Below are 13,468 nucleotides of genomic sequence, written 5' to 3' on the forward strand. Positions count from 1 at the left end.
TTAATCTGCAAAGTAGATTATAGCTGGAGTAAAAAGTACAGTATGTCCGTCTGACAAAGTTCAAAGTGTGGTGTAAAACACATGTACCTTGAAACAGCACATCACTGAAGGGCTTTCCTTTTCTTGACACCACTGATTACAATTGCTGGGTAACACTTCATGTGGATAGTCCGCCTACAGATAGTTTTATAGAGTATATGTATGATTTCAGCAACTATTTTTTTCACATTAAGGCTGGGCAATGTATTGTTATTGTATTGATATCGTGACATGAGACTATAGCGTGTCAGGTTTTGGATATTCTAAGTGTTTCTCCAAGTTTAAAGTGATGCAATTTTCTGAACTTACTTCAACTGTTTCACTTTACTCTGTAGATGCCCCACTCCTCTTTGACTTAGTCTTTGCCTGTATTTTACTGTACATAGGCCTACTGTGTTGTGTTATTGTATTGAATCACTCCATGCTCAGTGATCTTACACTTACTGTTTTAACTCTAAAAGCCTAACCAGGGATGGGGGTTGCAAATTAGCTATGGCTAGAAACCTGTAGGCATTATACCTACTTTGTATTTTATATGTTAAGCAATGTCTTATGCATTTGTCCTTGTCAGATAAACAAGTAAATAAAATGAATTATCTATAGAGGTTATGAGACAACTGAGAAACATTTTCTCAGAATAATTTAGATTTAGACTTAAACTATCCACTCAAAGTATGCAGCACTGGTTGAGAGAATAGTTCAGCTAAATTAGTCTTAAAGTATGTAGTGAATTGACACATTAACTCTATCGATAAACATCTACAGACAAATCTCAGTACTATGCAAATAAAGTTTTACCAATTGTTAATTAAATTTAGCTCTTATTAAATAGACCAAGGTTCCCATGGTCATGGAAAACGTAATGGTAAAGGCATGAAATTCCACAGTCTTGTTTTCCAAGCCGGGAAAAGTCATTGAATGTTGTTGTGTTTAAGGAAATAGTCACAGTAATATTCCATAGATAACCTTACACTCAATGTAACATAACTGAAAATGTATTTTCTGTAGCTACTGACATAATATGCGTCAATGTCTGACAGCATTTTGTTTACCATAATATTCTTTTCTTTATTTTCTTCAGCTGTTGTCTCTCCCTCTTCCCAGCTAGCTGGAATTAAGTTTGAATGCTGTTTGAGTCTGATATGTTTGAAAAACGCTGGGCAAGTGGGGCAAATTTAATAGATAATGTTGTGACAGTGTGATTTAGCATGTTTCAATCATTTCCAAACATGGACTTTTATTATGGGTTTTTCAAAATCATGTAAAAGTTTTGTTTTGTCCATGGAAATGTGAGGAAACCCCAATAGTCCTTTTAAAAGCCACAGTCCTCCCAGAAAAGAGGTTCAGGACAGGAAACTCGTCACGGTCCATCAGTGTCATTATTTTGATTCGCTGACGACAGCTCATCCAAAACAAAATCATGAATTTAATACACAGGGTCCTAATCCAGTATCATTAACAGTGTATATGTTTGTCCTCCTGCAGGATGGGAATCACTGTATAAGTCGTCTGCTCTCGGGGGAATCCTCCACATCATTACTGCCAGTATAATAGGCTACTGTGGTGATGCAAGCTGTTGAGGTTAAGGCCACGGCCCACAATGCAATAGTGTATATGAGGTCAGCGAGGTCCAGACATCTTAGGTCGGCCTAAACAGAGCCAGTCAACCAGAAGGCCCCTTTATGCCACATCGAGCGTGGAGCTATTCACAAATCTGTCTGATTCTCAGCTCTCCTGCAACTTCCTGCTCACCGTCTCTGTTGTTGTTTTATTTCGCCAAGTTTTCTTACTCATATTAAAAAAAAAAAAAAAAAAAAAGCTGAACTTGTTCCCATCAGATGAGATTTTAAACACGCTGTTCCCCTGGCAGCTTGTGTCAAATAGGTCAGCGTTGGACCCTGCGTGAAAACAGACCTCCGGGCTCCCGCTGTCACTTATCAGAAATGCTTCTTAATCTGCGTTTTATACCTGCTCAGAAACTCCAAAAAGAACACTCCAGATTACGAGCATCGAAACTGACACATACTTCTCCTGCTTAATCCCCATTAGCCCTCACCTTACTGCACCCGGAGCCCAATTCACTGGGACAAACCAGAAGGCATTGTGGGAGCTGTTTGGTTTATCGTAAAAAGCCTGTGCAGCCTCGCACAAAAGCCTGTTAGCAGAAATAATAACCTTATTGTTTTTTTGTTCAGATTTTTATCTCTCGAGCTGCAAAAGAAAACACAGTAGAGTCTTGGCTGGAATAAACTATTAATGCCTGTTTGTTTAACCCTTGAACGGCAAATTAACCCCTGTTAGAGCCACCTTGTCAGCTCAGCACAAAGGAGGAAAAGGCTTGGTGTTTTAGCAACGTTATGGCCTAATGCCACATCCCCACGCCTCTCCATGTGTCTGACAGAGAAGACTTAAACATTTTCTGCTGTTAAAAGGTAGAAACATCCAGAAAAATATCCATTTTAAGAAATTTTAAAAGGTTTTGCATCATGTTTTTGCTCTTATTAGCATCTTGTTTCCTGTATCGTCAGACAACACACATGTAAAGATCACCTAAGCATTTAGCTCTTCCCCCCGCATGTTAAAGTGATCAAGGCTAATCAGCCGGTAAGTGCAGCCGCCAGCAGGTGCAATATACCTACACAGGAAACATGTTTTACCCCTGTGGGTGCAGGGTGGGAACGAAGGAGCACTTCTGATGGATTACAGGCCCCGCCACAAATACCAGGGCTTATGGGACATCAGATCAATGAGAAAACATCCCCGTAATACCACTAATGTCTTTAGCTGTGCCAGGAACTGGGGTCAAATGTTAACGTAGCACTTCATGGCTAATTTCAGCTGAATAATAATTGAAGGAAAGCTTATTGGTAAATGCTCAAACTTTAAAGGCTTTTCTCAAAGCCTAATAATAGAAGCCTTTTCCTCCCTGTATGTCTCCGTGAGCACACTCTATCTGACCCCGAGGTTTGGAGCTTTCTACATGCAAACTTAAATGAATCTGCGGAAAAGATGGACGTCCAGCTGAAATGGAGAAATCGCGTGAGAAAGAAGTCCACTCAAGGTAGCAGCTGACTGCCGTGGAGAGTGCACTGCCCTTCGAGGTCAAAGCACTTCTGTCATATTAGCTCAAACGCAGAGTCCATATTTTTCAATAAATCATGGCCTTGAAGGAAAGCTGGGAGCGCACGAGCTATTAGAGCTGCAGTCAGTCCCGCCTGTGGACTTCCTCCTCATCCACTGCTGCTGAATTACACTTAATGAGACGAGTTAAAACGTCAAATTTTGATCGTAATATCATCAACTTCTAGATTCAGTTATTTTCTCCTTAAAATTAAAAGTACTTATTGCGGTAACTTTACACAAACTTCGAAGTTGCATGGTTATAGCTACTAATAGGGGAGACTGAGGTTGGTTGGCACACAGCTATTGGTCCTTAGAATGTCAAATAAACATAAATGTGACATCAAAATGTTTCGTCACCTGCACTCATCTACTACGCTAAAACATCCGAGGGTCACTTACCTTTTGGCAAGGGTGATATTTCAGTTTTATCTTGTCAAAAGTTAACAAAAAAGGGCTCTGTGGATTTAACGTCTTCTAAAATTATGTTAGACAGAGATATTGGAAATTCTAGTTAATAGGAATCGGCTACATTTTCATAAAAGATTTGAAAGTTTGTGATGAGTAATTTTCGCTGGCTAACATTATTTCGTCACAAAGTTGAGTCGAGTGTGAGCGCAGTTGGTCGGCACATTTGTAAAAAAGTGTATTTTGAATTAATAAAACTATTTAAAAGCTTAAAAACACAGTTTATACTCGTAGTTGATTACTAGTGCTAGTTTGAGTGGTCAGTGGTAAAAGTAACCAGACATTACTACCGACAAATTGCTAAAAAATTTTGTTTGGTTTTAAAAATGGGCAGATATTCTATTAAATGTTTGTCTTTTCTGATTCAAATTTAAATTAAATGTTCACTGTGTACCTATAGCATTCTAACAGCGTGCCAACCAAACCCATGAAACTTATTTATTTTCAGCTGATTTGAAATATGGAAGAGCATGAAAAGTGTGCCAACCAACCCCGGTCTCCCCTACTGTTAATTACGCAAACTCCTGGGAGTAAAATTCTGTGTGTACAGGGCCAAAGTTTATTTAAAAAAGTGTCTGGATACAAAATACATGCTGATAATATTTCTGATGGTTGTTAAGGAGACATATAGGTAGTAAACTCCCCCTTTTTTTCTTCAGTTTATTATTTATTCCCCTGAAGACAGTCCGTGTATGTCCACTTGCCCGTCTTTTACTAGAATTGGGGTCGATCCATGTAAAGTCTCCATGGAGTCTGAGGCCATCTGATATGATTAAACATACATGCAGAGCGGCGGGCCAAGAAAACCCAGGAGCGGCAGGAAAGATGAAAGAGTCCACTTTAATGTTTGCCTGCAGGACAGATTTCCACGGCCGCTTTTTCCCTCCTCTTGTCACGCAAGTCCTCTGCTTACTTAAAGCCGCTGCCCCCGCGAGTCCGACCCGCAACTGCGACGTGACAAGGTGACGGAGAGGTGTGTGATCGCTGGGTGACGTTTGGGTCGGTAAAAAGCATCTTTTTAAATCCGTGACACGTGGCGGTGATGTTGAGGGCCTCAAATGGACACAGCTTGCGTGTAATGGTGGAAGCCGACATGTTTACTCTGTGATAAATGTAGGCCTATAATTAGTGGAATAGGATTGGGAGGACTCATTTTGTAGATATGTGTAAATATGGGCAGTTGGCTGATACTTAAAATTATGCCCATTAAACTGCAACAACCTATAAGTTTTTGGGAGAAAATGCAGACAGAGCGAATTTAAAAAGACGATTTCGGCCTCTTGTAGAAGTTTGTGTGTGTGCGTGTGTGTGTGTGTGTGTGTGTGTGTGTGTGCGCGCGTGAATAATAATACATTCACAGCTACTGCGTTAGACTGTCAGGAATAAAAATATATATAATATTTACACTGAAAAAACACTTTAAATCGATATGTTGAGATTGTTTTTATTAGTTTGTAACATAATTTTATTTATTTATTATATTCTTCGTTCTCGTCTTCTTTTTCTTCTCCTTATTTATTTATTTATTTATTATTATTATTTCTTATTTTTATTTTATTTATTTATTAAAAACAAACTCTGATCTCTAACCCACCAGTCCACCTTTCCAAACTTATATTCTGTGGCCTAACTGTCCTCAAATATAAAACCAAACCTCAGTTTAAAAGTGAAGTTGAGCTGAAGTCACAGTTACAAATCCTGATATAATATTACCTCCTACTGAATACATCAGTATTTCTACTTAAGGTAACGCTGGTGTGATTTTAATATTTAATATTTAAAGCATACTATTTTATTTATCCAAAAATGTGATAAACTCACCCTGCGTTACCATTTAATGTGAATCATAAACGGACTGCGGTTGTGCTCGGTTCTGATTGGCTGAGCTGAAAAACGTTGATTACCTGATAAACAGAAAACAATCACCCTTTATTAAAAAATAAATAGGCCTACGTAAATAAATAAAAAATAAATAAATCACATCCAAAACACAACTTAGAAAAAACATAAAAAGAGGTGGGAATTTTACACTGTACACACGTTGTGGTAATTTGATGAAATATGACTTTTTAATTAACACACGTTTCCCTGCAGAGAAAAAACAGTGAACGTGTTTTATTTTTGTTTTATTTATTTACTCATTTAGGAACTAATTCTGTTAATTCATCTTCTCAGAAGTTTCTTTTTTAATTTGGAAAAATTCCATTAGAGCAGCTGTGGGGCTTAAACTCAGTAACTTCTTGTAAATTACTGCTGAAAACTTATTTTTTATTTCACACTCTTTTATCTGGTCTTAGCCTATATTTTTATTTTATTTTATTTTCTTATTCTTTTGATTCATGAGGGTATACACTGTTTTGTCTTGCTTCATAAAGGACTTTGTAGCTTTGTTTTGAAAAGTAAAATATAAAGTTTTTTTAATTTTGGAAATATCTTTTAAATGATTGCCTTTTCATGAAAACAACAAAAAACCAACAAAAAACCCACTTTGCTATAAAAACAAGGATGAAAATTGTAATTAGGAAATGTATTTGGGGGCCTTCGTTTAAACATTTAAATTTGTTTAATTTCATGGCTTTCTGTTGTGTAAAGTCATCATTAGGTTTGTAATGCTGCTCACTCACACATCCGATATGAAAAAACAACAACACTGTAGTTCATCATTTTCTCAACATCTGAGTTAGGTTTCAGAATAAATGCTCACCCTTTATATGACACATAATATAATTATGTCCAATTTGTGGAAACAGACCCACCATTTTGGCAAATTTGAAATTTATTATATCAAGATAGAACAGATTGTGTCCCACATACAGTAACCAGTTCATCACATTGAAATCATAAAACCATTTTCCAACACCCATGTGTTTTCTGTTAGAGCAAAATGAACCAACAAAAAGATGAGAGACGTTTTCTTGAAACGCACACACACACACTGAGTGTATAAGTCCCACCACTGTGCTGCAGTGTGTGTGCTAATAATTTGCATGGTGTGACATGAAAGAAGCAAGCTAATTTGAAGTTGTTTCAGAGGGAGTCAGTGAGGGAGGTCACTACAGTGCCTGAAGCTGTTTGCAAGACTGGGAGACCTAAAACTCAGCGAATGTAATCTGCTGTTTGAGCTCAGTGTGTGGAAACACAGAGAGAGAAAGGCACTTTCATCTGCTGCCTGCTCGTGATTAATGCTTCTCTGGTTTATATCACTTAATGTGATGAGGACAAACAGAAATATCCAGGGATTGGGGTTTCATTGGTTTATAAGTTTGGTTTGATAAGTTTTATATGTGTCTGCATGATGATAATATACAGCTGACAATCATTAATACAAACAAAAGTGAGTCATGGTCAAAACACTTAAAGAAATCCAAGTTTAGAAAATCTAATTTATGAAACAAGCTCAGTGTATTATTTATAACAGCATCACAGTGTTTTACCCCCACAGTCAGCCAGCTGAGGGCAGCAAAGCTCAGCTTGTGCAAGTCAATAAGTGTATAGAGAACAGTAGTATGGTTGGTATTGGATTGTAGGCAGAGTTGTGGTCAGTAATGAAATGATTATTTATTTGTTTATCTTTTTATTCCATCGTTCCCTGAAGGCATAAATCAAAAGCGTATCTTGTGAAGATGTAAATAAAACCTAAGACCTAAGACCAGTTACTTTTGTGTCTATAATTACGTCCACTGTGAGGAAACTACCTCAGATTACAGCAATTATGCTATTTGTGCATTTGATAAGTCCACATGTTTGCCATAAACTGCCTTTTGAGCCTTTTCAGTCATGATACATTTTGAAATTAGCTTTTAAAGTTCACTGTACACTTGCCTGCATGACAGTGGACACCACTGACTCCTGCATAATGAACTGACCTCATGCTTGCAACACCACACTTCATCCACTAGGTGGCGCCGTTATACTTTCGTCAGCCACAGCCTTTTGATTAAAATGCCTCAATCACTGTTCAATCTGTGCAATTCAATTCAATCAGCCTCACGCAACAGAAGGTGAGAGGGATATGGACAAGTGTAGAAGTGATAATGAAGTGTGTCAAACAGGGAACATTTAAACAGACATCACGTGATCATTGATTATTTTTAAAGGACAGGGATTTACTGAGTGATTTAAATTGAATTTATGAGGTATTAGTAACCAGTTTAGTAAGTAGTAGTTAGTACGTTTCCAATTAAATGCTATAAATATATGAATATATTACATAAATCATGTCGATTTTATCTTATCTGCAGATACAAAATGCCATATATTCCAGGTTTTTTGTCTTTCCTACCAACCAACCAACATGCTGTAAATACTGGAGTATAATGTCTTAAAAAAGTCACCTCATTGGATACATCATCACATAAATGTAATCCAACACAATCACTGATTATTAGCCCAGTAAACTGCTGCTCGACATCACAACCAAAGAAGCTTTTGGCAACTTTTGACAATGTGATATTTTAGTATCAATCTGTCGTTATTGTTAAAATCATGAAAAAAGGAGCTCTACATGATATTTAGAGTGCATCTGTGAGGTTGTCTGCACATGGCTCTCAACATGGAGGTGGCTGAGCCAGGGGCTAGCAGCTAACAGTGCTAACATTGCAAACCGTAACAATGGCAACAGTGCTGACAGAGCTAGCAGTGTTAACCTGCGGGAACCAGTAAGTGCCATATGAGCCCAGTGCAGAGCGGCTGTGATTAGCTAGCTAGTGGGATACACACGCAGGACTCATATACAGTACCGTTTACATGCTGCCTGACCTGCTACCACAACAAAGAACAAAGAAGCTGGGATGTAGACCCACACAGAGGGAGCGTGACTTCATTCTCTGCTCAGGACGCAATGACTTCAGGATATATGTCATTACATGGTTTGCTGCAGTGAATGTCGCATAGCCCTCCCTAACTGAAGCCATAAGTTGGTGTCGCAGTAGGCTGAGCAACATGGTTGGATTAACCTTTTTGGGGCCTTGGGCAAAAATCTGTTGTTGGGCTCTAATTAGTCTAGTGGGCGGAAGTTCCACCAAAACCTGTTTCCCCCCGGCAATATTTTTGCAAGTGCACCGTTGCTGAGGTACCGCCCAAAACGATTGTGATTGGTTGAAAGAAATACAAGCAGCCGGGGTGTTTTTTTCTCCAATCTAAAAGTGAGAGTTGGCCCAGCCAGACCTTTCTTTTCTTGAGAAAGGTCTGGTGAGCGAGACTAGACCCAACACCACCTACACAACATTTTACACATGGCACCTTCATTATACGCCCAGACACTCAGAAACCGCTGGACCAGGTAGTGTTATTTCACTTCCTGTTTTCTGTGTAAACACAGCTTTAGTTAAGCACAAAATTCAAATGACTTAAAACTACATTTTGACAGAGATAAGGCCCCATTATTAGTTAATAATGTGAACCACGGACTGTATAAAAATAATGGATGTAGCTACAGTGTTGGCAGCCATTGGTTTGCGGACTCTCATTTTGGAGCCTTGAGTTTGGCATTTTGGCAGTCGCTTTCTTGTTGTTTTGGAGCCAGATGTTATCAAATTTGGACAAGAGGGTGGAGTTGTGGAGGAACTGATCTCACTGAGGGCCTGAGGACACCATCGGTAGACAGCCGGTCAGTCATAATGGCACCGTCCTTAATTATGCGTAACTTCAAGCCTTTGAGTTATATAAAAATTCACCCTCCATACAGTTGTCATTAATATGGAAATTATTTGTAGAGACCAAAACTGTTTTTGGACTAGGTTCCATATATGTTTATTTCTGCTGTAAAATTGGGCATGTTAACATGGTGGTCTATGGAGATTGACTCGCATTTGGAGCCAGCCTCAAGTGGCCATTCAAGGAACTGCAGGTTTTGCCTCTTCCATGTTGGCTTCATTTTTCAGCCCTGGTTGTCAACACTTGTGGTGGACCCAGCCTAGCTGATATTGTACTTTAGTGCTGCAAATTCCCTAAAGAACTTGGGGAAGTGGTATAGATGTTTCATTGTGATAATATTTGATACTAATTTCAAAGGAAGCATTTTGGTTAAGTTACAGTTTGTACACTGGTGGAAAAAAAGGAAATAGTAGTTACTTGCTTTGCTCGATTAACAGTTATTCACAGTAAAATCCCCTAAAATGTTGGAAATTTTTGAGCATTTGACCTTAATAAATGTTTTAATATTGCAGGTCGTCTGATAATGAATCTTTTCTGTGTAAAATGACAGCCTGCCATATTCGCTGTAAGCACAGCCATCACATACATGGTGGAACTTTTATTTGATTGTAAAAAGTGAGAGAATAACATACAGTACTTTCTATTTTTTAGTGCCCTGCATTTAACTGTTGTACAGTGCAATGCATCAAATTGAAATGTATCACCTTGCACTCTGTAGGCACAGTTAGTATGCACAGTACAGTAGCTATTACTTTCTCACCATACACCAAGAGGCTTTAAAAGCTCCAGTACCGGCCAAAAACCAATCAGTGGGAAGCTCATTAATAGATAATTTACTTGAGGAAAATGGGAAAGCCTCATCTATCAAGAAGATTGTGTGAGCTGCTACAGCACAAAATTACATTATGATCTGTTACCTGAGATTATTATTATGTCCCTGAGCAGAAAATGTCATCCCGTCCTCCCAGAGTCAGAGATATCCGGCTTTAGAGAGAGGAGATCTTCATCTCTGAATACATGTGCATCCTCACATGGATGTTCTCATGTCGTGATGGCTCTTTAAGTAAATATGCAGCTGATTAAACAGACTTCATTTGGCCATCTCCAGGGATGTACTGTAGTGCAACATTTCTGCTGTGACTGACTGTAGATCAGCTGCATCTTAAACAGGAATTAGACTCCCTGGTGTCTGTATTTTCATCGTTTTGACCCTCTTGTCCACTGGTTATGACTGATGTCAGCAAGATTTTAGCCAGATTACCTAAACCACTTTACTTAGAGGTGAAAGTGAAAGGTAGCACACCTGAAATGTCAGTAATAATCCATCATTGCACTGGAAAACTGTGTGCAAACACAATTACAACTTGACCATTGAAGTCACTTGAGATAAATGTTAACAGCTCTGGTGATAATTTTACAGTTTGTCTTTGCTTTCTTTTCCAAATAAGAGTCTTTTAACGAAAGCATAAAACCTGGGGCTTTAAGTGTCATTGACTGCGCACAAGGCTTGAATAACTATGTACGCAGTCACTGCGCACAACAACATAAGCACCAATAAAGCGTGATGCAATCTGGTGCAAGAACTCTCTCCACAATAAACACCACGTTTATGAGGAATATAATTGGGGTTTTTTGCCTGTGATCTATTGTAAACTCTTTATATTGTTTAGTTGACAAAAAATAATTACAGTAAAGTAAACTTGAAAATTGATTTGTTCCAGTTTCAAAGCACCCAAACTACTAAAAATAGCAAAAGTGCTTTGATACTGGAATAAATTGTGATATTTGGTGTTTAAGCGACTGTGTGTTGTCAAGCCGATGAACAAAATCACAAAAACACTTCATTATAATGTTGTGGGCAAAAATATAATCAACACCTCATGAAATAAAGCCTCAGACAGTACAGACAGAACGTTATTGTTGCATGGCAGTTCCATTTTCTGGAGCTTTAAACAGCATCTCACTGTCTTCACAAGCAGATTGATTTTGCTCCAAGTGGCTGAAAAATGAAGCCAATGTTAAGTGACAAAAACTGCAGTTCCTCTAATGGCCACTTGAGGCTGTCTCCAGATCACATCAATCTTCTTAGACCCCCATGTTAAAATGCCCAACTTTACAGCAGAAATTAACATGTTCATAGGCTGGTACAAAAAATGGTTTTGGTCTCTATACAGCCCAGTCACCAGAGGGAAATTTTGGCATGTTTCTGCATCCACATAAAAAGGTACATTTGTGCATTTCATATGTATCATATCAACGTTTCTAAAGTGACATAATACGTGGAGGTGAAGGGGATGGTGGATGATGTATCACTGATTCCTGTAGACTTCTGTTCGAGACCAATAAACTAACCAGATGTGTTTTCACAAGTCGTTGCTGTGTTTTAATCAGCTTTTTAGGCTACAGTTATGGGTGTTTTGTAGCAACCAGTCAGTGGTGACAGTGCTCTTTTTCCTGCCTGGGTTGTGCCCCCAAAACTTGATATTTTTAGCCAACACAAGATCTTTTCCTAACCATTACCAAGTGGTTTTCATGCTTGAACCTAACCACACGTTAACAACAGTGTTGTTGAAACATGAAGTTTCAGCGTATCTTCTATATCAGTGGTTCCCAACTGATGGGTCGCGGTCCAAAAGTGGGTTGCAGGTCCATTCTGAATGGACCACAGAGCTTTTATTCTGAAGTGCCATTTCCTGATATGGAGCAAATGACTAATGGACAACTACTTGATGGTGATGGCAAGCTAGTTTGACAAAATTGCCAAATGCAAGTATGATGCTGAATGTATTAAGCTATGTGGACCTTGAACTAATGAGTAAGGAGAAATAATGACGCCGTGGCTGAACCAGTCGGGAGCCACTGCCCTATATAATAACAAATACAAATGTAATGCATCCATGGTTGCAGAAATGTAAGATGCCAACTTTTTTCTGGCAGTTGGGTTGCTGTCAGTCTCTCTATTCATGACTACTGTACGGTGGATTCATTTTTACGTAAATGACCCATTTAAATTTGAGGCATAAAGTTATTTATAATCAAGGGCATGGAAACTTTGAGTGACAGGCTGTCTGTGAGGTGTCGCCACAGTCTGAGTCAGATCCATCCCTCGTTCCTCCACAGCCCTACCGTCTTGTCCAAATATGGTGACTTCTGGCTCCAAAAATCCAAAATGCCAAACTTGAGGCTTCAAAACAGGAGTCACAAACCAATGGGTGACATCACAGTGGTTACGTCCATATTTTTACACAGTCTGTGGTTTGGTCTGTTGTCATCATGTGATCTAAGTGTCATACTTGTGTGTACCACCTGCTTAGACAATTGAGTTATCCATCCGTGACAAGAGAATGGGGTCTACCCGCACTAGAAAAAGAAAATAAGTGGACCTTGAGCAAAGATTTTTTGTTTATTAAAATACTCAAATATGATAGATTAGGATGTTAAATTTTCTAATTGTATGTCCAGCCATGCTAATAATCTGTAATCCAGGACAAATTGCTTTGAATATTGAGATTCTATTGGCTCCTAATAAGTGTTTCTGAATCCTCCATCACTCGAGGTCAGTGTTGTACAAGAACCTGTGAGAGTTGCACATCACCCAGCAGCACCATGACAGAATCAAGTGGACAGCTGGCGTCCGAGGCCCTGAGCTGTCACTGAAATCTACAAAACAAGACGGATAGAGCAGTTTGGTTATTGAGTGCATTTTGCTCAGTGAAATTAACACCTGCCTGGGTTGAAAATTAAGACAAGCACCAGTCTCTGGCAATTACGCGTGGCTGGCTGCAGACACAGCAAGTGCATGTCTGAGCCTACGAACCTGTGCATAATGTACAGATTAATTCATTACAAGGAGGCGACGGGCTCCTTCTCATGCACACAGCATGGCTTTTCTCTCCACAGCTTATCAAATCAAATTAGTCCTTCAGAGGGGCTTAGACAGAGAATATCGCCTGTCGCGGGGTTCTTGTGCAGAGAGAAACGGGGAGGCAAAAAATAAATGATTGCACAAGCTATCTCTCGTAAGAGAAAAACACTTCCATCATAATGCAAATTAGTGTTACTGGGCTCTCATATCAACAGGGTTTTTAAAATCAGTGTGCGGGTGGCATCAGGAGACAGTTCCTGGGAGTCCAGTTAGACGTGGCCATTTGCATCGCCTCCAGCTGTCTTTCTTCTTCAGCAGCCC

This window comes from Epinephelus fuscoguttatus, linkage group LG23 (assembly GCF_011397635.1).
Source record: "Epinephelus fuscoguttatus linkage group LG23, E.fuscoguttatus.final_Chr_v1".
In the NCBI taxonomy this organism is placed as follows: domain Eukaryota; kingdom Metazoa; phylum Chordata; class Actinopteri; order Perciformes; family Serranidae; genus Epinephelus; species Epinephelus fuscoguttatus.